This window comes from Oenanthe melanoleuca, unplaced genomic scaffold (assembly GCF_029582105.1).
Source record: "Oenanthe melanoleuca isolate GR-GAL-2019-014 unplaced genomic scaffold, OMel1.0 S133, whole genome shotgun sequence".
Lineage (NCBI taxonomy): Eukaryota > Metazoa > Chordata > Aves > Passeriformes > Muscicapidae > Oenanthe > Oenanthe melanoleuca.
Window position 1 is genome coordinate 1 of NW_026612782.1, and position 7,791 is coordinate 7,791.

The 7,791-nt window shown below is 46.6% G+C and overlaps 1 long non-coding RNA gene across 3 annotated transcripts; it reads left to right on the plus strand.

Moving 5' to 3' along the window:
* The first annotated feature begins 808 nt into the window (after nucleotides 1–808).
* On the plus strand, nucleotides 809–3,532 carry LOC130266660 (uncharacterized). 3 transcript variants are annotated; one of them, XR_008842936.1, is made up of 3 exons: nucleotides 809–1,845; nucleotides 2,025–2,139; nucleotides 3,404–3,532. It is a non-coding gene; the product is annotated as an uncharacterized LOC130266660 (long non-coding RNA). The 3 variants fall into 3 exon arrangements; XR_008842935.1 differs by lacking the exon at nucleotides 3,404–3,532 and adding an exon at nucleotides 2,233–2,276; XR_008842937.1 differs by lacking the exon at nucleotides 3,404–3,532 and having other exon boundaries at nucleotides 809–1,163; nucleotides 1,383–1,845; nucleotides 2,025–2,224.
* The last annotated feature ends 4,259 nt before the right edge of the window (nucleotides 3,533–7,791 follow it).

Genomic DNA, 7,791 nt, shown 5'->3' on the forward strand with positions numbered 1-7,791 from the left:
CCCAGAGGGACCCAAGAGTGCCAGAACATTCACAGGGAGGGCTGGGTGTAGAAGGCAGGAAGATATAAATATAAAAAATACCTAACTACAGCTTAAATAAATGTTTTATTGGTTTTATTTGGTTAGAGGTAGGATCTTTAATAAATAACATAAATATAATTAATATAAGCAAATATAAATATACAAATGTACAATGTATACAAACATAAAACTAAAAATATATCCAAAACTAAAACTAAAAATACCTATAAATGTATGTACGTGTAATATATATATATAAATATAGAATATAAACAAACAGAAGTATATATGTAGGATATAATAAAATAGTATCATATATGTTATGGTGTACCATATACATAATATATAAATTACAGATCTAAATATGAGATACATATATTTTAAAATATATATATATATTATATAAATAATTATTAAATATATAAATATATTTTTATATATTCTTTATATATTTAAATTACATATATATTTATTTTAAAAATTTTCAAATATATTTAAAAATAAAGGGTTTTTTGGTTTCTATTTGGTTAGTGGCTCAGCTTTTTTAATAAATAATATTAAAAAATATAAAAATACAAATGTATGTAAGGATATACATAAACTAGAAATTAATTTTTGTAATATGTGCATAATTATGTGCATAATAAATTATAAAAGTGTAGTATATATGGTATAATGTAAATTGCATTGTAAATTTATTGACCAATATATGTAACATATATAATATCAAATATGAATAGGAGTAGAAATTAAATATTAAAAATAGGTGTAAGTTTTCTGTATTTAAAGAGGTTTTTTTTTGTTTTTATTTAGTCAGGGGTAGGGAGTTTTTTAGTTGTGGTCAGGCTTTTTTTGGGGCATTTTGTAGGATTGGGACTCTCCTTTTTGCCCCGGGAGCTTTGGGATGGCGCCAGCCTGTGGCCTCTCCCACAGGTGAGTGTGACACGGTAGAGAAGGGAGCCAGGCAGTGCTCTGGGACTTTGAATCTACCCAACTGTTTTCCAAGTGTATTTGCAGAGATTCAGCTGTGGGGAAGCTGCAGACAAGGCTGCCTGGCACAGCCCCCCAGAATGGGCCTCCTCCGACTGGGCTCCCGCAGAGGATGGGGCAGTTGCAGCCCCCTGTCATTCCTGTGAGATTTGGTAAGTCTGGGGAGGGGTTTCCTGACTGTCCCTGTCTCCAAGCGAGCCGTGCCTCGTTGTCCAGAAGCCCACAGGGGTCGGCTGCAGTCCTTAAGGGCAGTGCCTGCTTTCACCACTGCCTTTTGCTGCCTGCAGAGATCTGTGCTGAGGGTTGGCAGCTCCTGCTGGGGCAAGAGCTGCATCTTCCAAGAGGCAAAGCTGCAGCATCTTCCTCCCCAGGGACTGTCTCCATGCAGGAAGCAGCACAGGGGACTGGCCGAGGGGCTCGGGCTGGGACACGGCCCCAACAGGAGCAGCCCTGGGACACTGACACGGGAGGATGAGCCCAGGTGAGGAGCACGGGCCCAGCGTGGCACCAAGACAGGCATCTCCTGTGGGTTATGTGGGGCTGTGCTGTGCACCCTGGGGGTGCTGACTGACCCCCTTTGTGCCGAGACAGAGGAGATGCTGCTGCACCACGTCCCCAGGAGAGCCCCTGCCTCCTTCTGCTCTCAGGGATGGGACTGGGAGACGCCTCCACGCCGAGAGTGGCACTTGGCATGGCTTCAGTCCCCAGTGGAAGAGGCTGGGCTCCCCGCTGCCCAGAGCTCCTGGGTAGGGACACCCACGCCTGCGCCTGGCTCAGAGTCCAGGCTGCACTCAGTCCGGATCCAGCCTCGAGATGTTCCTGCTGCAGCTGCAGGTGAGCTCAGCTCTCCCTCAGGGACACCTGTGCCTGTAACAGCTCCAGCCCGTGGAGCCCCTGCACGAGAGCTGTTCCTGGTTCTCACAGCTCCTGCTCCTGCACCCCTTGCTCACTTACTGCTCAGGATATCCGAGGGCCCAGGTGATTTCTGTTCCTTCTGCTTGTTTCACTTGCAGGTGTTTCCCAGTCCAGCTCGCTGAGCCTCCGGCTCTGACATTGGCACGTTCTTCCTTCCAGCTCTGGCTCTGAGATGCTGCACTTGATGGCTGCTCCAGTTCCTTCCAGCTCTGGGTAAATAACTGGTGTCTCTTGTGTAATCTGTGTCCGTGTTCTGTCCTTTGTGTCCATCTGTGTTACCTGTGTCACATCTCCGTGCTTTATCAGCATCCTTCCGAGCCATGGTAGCCGGGCTCTACTCGCCACAGGTTTGCGCTGCTGCTCGCTGAGTTTGGGGAAATTTGGGGGTTTTGGGTTGTTTAGCGGGGTTTTGAAATAATTTTTAAAGGCTTTTTTAGAATTTACTGGGGGAATTTTGGGGGTGGGGAGGGGTCAGTGTTTTTTAAAAGCATTTTTGTAGGGACTTTGGGATTTTTTTTTTTATTTTAAAAGGTTTCTGTAGGGAATTTTAAAGTGTTTTTGGGGATTTTTAGGGGTTTTTTAGGGGATTTAAAAGAGGTTTTTTGGGGATATTGGGGCATTTTGAAAGAGTTTTATTGGGGGAATTTTGGGGGCGGGGGTGTTTAGGAGTTTTTAAAATGATTTTTGAAGGAATGTTGGGATTTTTTTTTTAGATTTTAAAAGGTTTTTTAGGGAATTTTAAAGGGTTTTGGGGATTCTTGGTTTTTCTATAGGGGATTTTAAAGAGGATTTTGGGGGGGTTTAAAATAATTTTTAAAGGGTTTTTTTGGGTTTTAGTGGGGGAATTTTGGTGGTATTTTGGGGGAGGTGGGGGTTTTAAAAGGTTTTTGGAGGGATTTTGTTTTTCTTTTTGGAATTTTAAAGTGGTTTTTTAGGGAATTTTAAAGGGTTTTTGGGTATTTTTTAGGGTTTTTTAAGGGATTTTAAAGAGGTATTTTTGAAGGTTTTTTTTTAGAGGATTTTAAAGAGTTGTTTTGGGTTTTTAGAGGAGTTTCGACGGGTCTTAAAGGGGAGTTTTAGGGCTTTTTTGTGATTTTTTTTTTAGGTTTTTTAGGTTTTTTAAGGTATTTCTAAGGGGTTTTTTAAAAGTTTTTTAGGGATTTTTTGGGGATTTTGAGGTTTTTTTGGGGGATTGGGGGAGATTTGTGGGGATTTTTAGGGGTTTGTGATTTTTTGGGGTAATTTCTGTGTAGTTTGGGATTTTTGTAAGGGGAAATTTGAAAGTTTTTTGGGTGGGTTTGTGTGGTTTCTTTTTTCCCTTGTTTTTGGCCTTTTTTGTTTGTTTGTTTTGAGGGTTTTTTGGTTGGGTTTTTTTCATTTTTTTCAGGGTTTTAAAGGTTGTTTTTAATGGATTTTTATTTTTTTTTAACTATATTTTCAATTTTCCCCCCCCAGCCCCCCGAATTTCCCTCCCCAGGTTGGTTTTTTTAAGCACCACTACAAGGAGATGCACCAAGACCCCCAGGGAGCCCCAGGACTGAGCGGGAGGAGCCCAGAAATTTTGGGCACCCCACCCCCTGAAATCATTAAATCCACATGGAAGCTTCCCCTGTGTTTGTGTGGAGTTTTTGGGAATTATTTTGGAAGTTTGGGGCTGGGGGGGGGTGGGTTTTGGGAATTTGGGGAGGAAGAAATGCTAGAAAATAAAAAAATAAAAAAGGATTTGGGGAAAAAAATTGTCAGCAGTTTCTGGGAACTGTTTAGCACGGCCGCTCCTTGGCTCCGCCTTTTTAGAGCGTGCCTGTTTTTTGGCTTGTGGTTTTATCCTTCTCCTTCTCCCTTTTATTTTGGGTGGTGGTCCAGCCGGTGAGTGTTGATAATTGTCAGCTGCAGGGGTCCCCATCACGGGCTGTTGTCTTTGAGTAAGCGGGGAGTTTAAGCATACTATCACTAAAAAAACACCCCAAAAATATCTCCCAAAAACCCCCCAAAAATCCACCCCCCCACCCAAAAAAACCAAAAAAAACCCAAAAAAAGCCACCTCAAAAAACCCTCAAAAAACGCCCAAAAAAATCCCAAAAAATATCTCCCAAAACCCCCCCAAAAATCCCCCCAAAAAACCCCTAGAAACACCCCCAAAAAATCCCCCAAAATCACTCTAACCTGGCGGCCAAAAATTAGAAAAAAACCCAAAAAACACCCCAAAAATGTCCCAAATAACTACCAGAAACTCAAAAAAAAATTCCCCCCCACAAAAATCCCCAAAAAATCCCCCCAAAATTCCAAATAATTTCCCCACAATCCCCCAAAATCCCCCAAAAATTACCATCCCAACCAAATAAATTCCCAGAAAAAACCCCTAGAAACACAAAAAATCACCAATACCTGGCAGCCAAAGCTGAAAAAAACCCCCAAAACTAACCGAAAAACACCCCCCAAAAAACCCCAAAAATGACCAAAAATATCCCCGAAATCACCTTGACCTGGCGGCCAAACGTGAGAAAAAAACCCAAAAAACACTCCAAAAAACTAGCCAAAAATATCCCCAAAAATATCCCCAAAATTTTACAGAACCCCCCAAAAATTGCCAAAAAAAAAAAAAAAAATCCCCAAAATAGCTCCAAAAATTCCAAAAGAATCCTCAAAAATTCCGAATAAATTTCCCAAACACCCCTTGAAAATGTCCCCCAAAAAAACGCCAAAAATTACCAAAAGCCCACCCAAAAAATGCGGTCAAAGGAAAGAAAAAACCCCCAAAAATACCCAAATACCCCCAAAAACAACATCTGAAAACAAAATGAAGAAATTGACCAAATATCAAAGGCTTAAAACTAGAAAATTAATAGTTTAGAATCAGTATAAAGGCTCTGAAATATTTCATGGACATCCTTAAACAAAGGAAATAATTAACATTGAAAGAAAAGAGAATCCCAGTCTATGTAGTTATGAATAAGAATTGTAGCAAACAGAAGTGGATAATCCTTAGTTTCTCAAGATGGTAAAAAGAATTTCCAGTGAGCTTAGGGAAAAGCCAGACACACAGGAAGCATGTATAGATGGAAACTGTAAAAGTAAGAAAAGAAATAATTACCATAGCATATAACAAAGGAATTTCATAATGTCAAGTGTAGAGGGTGTTTTACGGTGTTTCTGAGGCTGGGTGCACAACTCAAGGTCACAATGTGGACCAAAGTGGATCGATTCGGTGGATTCTGATTCTGCCATTTCTGCAGCCTAAACTGCACCTAAGCAGAATTAGGCCAATCCTCTGGGTTTTGCTGCTCATTCCGTGCTCCAGAGCCACGCTCCCTTTGCACCCTTCAGTGCCATCCCTAAGGCCTGATGATTTGTGCTTTGCTTTCCTATGATGCTGGTTCATTTGTATGGAGAAGGTACCAGGCATGAGAGTCTTATTTTGAATCTATGCTGACACATGGAATCAGTGTGGGAGTCGTTAGGCAGCTTCTTACTCTTGCTCTGCTATTTCAGGCTATTCGAGCTATTAATGGTGGTGACCATGAGACTAGTGCAGAAGAGTTCACCAACCGAGTCTTCGACAGGATCGATGTGAGCGGCGACGCTAAGATTCCTGCCTTTGCCACCCAGCTCAGTCTCTTTTCTTCAGAGTAACACCCACTTTTTCCTTTCTTGGCTGACTTTAGGCCTCTTCACTTCATATTTTCTTTCTTTTTGCATTCTCAGCTAGTAATGTGTTCTCCATGGACCAAAAAGGATTTTTCTCCAGGCATTATACATTATCAGTGTGACAGGATTTGTTCCCTCTACTGAGCCTCAGCTTTGTTCTGTCCACGTGACTTTGGTAGTGGGGTTTTGGAGTGGTGTTTTATTTTTCTTTTTGTATGTTGCTATATAGCTCATGCCAATTAGAAGTGGGAAATACTAACAAATGGCCCCAGCTGCTCCCATGTACTTCAGCATGGAAAGGAGGAAATGGAATTTAAAGTTTAAATTCAGAGTTTCTTCACTGGGTCTACTGCAGGCAGTACAGCAAGAACATGAAGTGCCCAGTGTCACTATGGTCCCTGTATGTCCCCAAGAGGAATCTCTCTCCTTGCTACATCAGGTGTTCATTATTTTCTGACAGGCTCATTTGATATTCCAGAATGACTCTGCTGAGCTGCTTCCCTGCACAAGGGCTTTTTGGCCTAGGACAGAAAAATTTGTTTCTGCCTGTCATGGTGGTAAGGACAGCAGTGCTCACCTAACTTTGCATCTGAGGTCAGTTTCAGGATCTTGTCATACTGTGGGGAGCAGAGCGTCATGGTAAACACCAGCTAACACACTGACTACCAGTGTTAACACCAACAATTCTTACCTAAATATTAATACCAATAACACTTACTATGCATATTATTTCTACTAGTAGAGGTCAGTAGCGTTCCTAACACTGAGGCTTGCATGCAGAACACGAGATTAATTGAAGTTGTTGATTATGCCATTGTAGTGTTGAAACACTACACGTCCACTGCAATAGCCCCACATTTGCCTCGACGGCCTCCCACAGCAGGTCCCGCAGCACCGGGGCGCAGATCAGCTTCGGCTTCACCGAGGACTGCGGAGGAGAAGGGAGAGTAGCGGGCCCGCAGCAGGCGGGGGCGGGCACTTCAGTATTTTGCCCAGTGCGCTGATCTCGGCCAGCACCCAGTCGGGGCAGTCCAAGTCCCCGCAGAAGCGGAACGGCAGCGGACCCTGCACGCCCTCCCCGCCGCCGACCCTCTCCCCACCGTGTCACCGCCGCCCCCCGGCCCGCGCTGCGACCGCACAGCCCGCCTTTGCCACCCGGAACCACGCCCGTCCCCGCCCCCTGCCCCGAGTGCCGATGGAGCGCTCCGGTACGGGGGGCCTTTTAGCCGGGACCTGGTTGCGAGAGACGGTGGGAGAAGGCGAGGGGGCCTCGGGAGCAGCGGGAGCAGCGGGACCCAGCGGGACCCAGCGGGCCCGCGGACCCCTGGAGCAGCCCTGGCTCCGCCCGGCCGAGCGCCCCGCGCTCCCACGGGCTGCAGCCTCGCAGCTTCCAAGCCCCGCCAATCCCGGCCCGCCTTTCTCCGCCCTGTCCAATCACAGCCGCCCTTTCAATCCGGGCGCGGCCCCGCCAAACTCAGCCCGCTCAGTCGCGACCGCGCGCGTTCGCCTGAGGCGCCGCTCCCGCCGCCGCCGCTTTGGGAGACGGCGGAGCCCTGGCTCCGCTGCCACAGCCTCGGCAGGAGCTCTTTGGGCTTGGGAAGGGCGAGCGGGAGCTCCCCGTTCAGGTCGCGGCCGGGAGATCTGCCCGGGAAACGGGGACACAGCGGGCAGAATCACGGGAGCGGGGCTTGAGGGGACCGCGGGGGGTCGCGGAGCCGAGCGCGGCGGGAACGGGCGGGCTGGGATTGGCCGGGCTGGCGCTGCCTCGGCTTGTGATTGGCTGGGCTGGCTGGCCCTAGGGTATAAATAGCGTGCGCTGTGGTGGGGCAGGGCAGTAGTTCGGCGGCGGTGCGAGGGCGGCGGGAGCGCGATCCGAGGGGCGCCGAAGCGGCAGGACGGACCCGCGCGGATGCCGGACCGGGAAGCGCTGGTGAGCACGGACGCGGCGCCCGCGTCTGCCGGGGCTGGCGGTGTTCTGGGGCGGCGATGCCCAGCTCTTCCCGCCGCGCCCTGCGCGGCTCCGGCGGCTGGTTGGGGGGCTGGAGCGCACAGGGGGAGCGGCTGCTCCTATTGGGGGACGGGAGTAGTAGGCCATGTGTGGTTTCTGGATATACAGAAACGTTTAAAATACCGGAAATAAAGCTGGAGTTTCGCATTTTTGGTATTTTGTTTCGCTTTTATTTGCAGTAATTACAGTTTTCTTATTTATTAACCTACTTC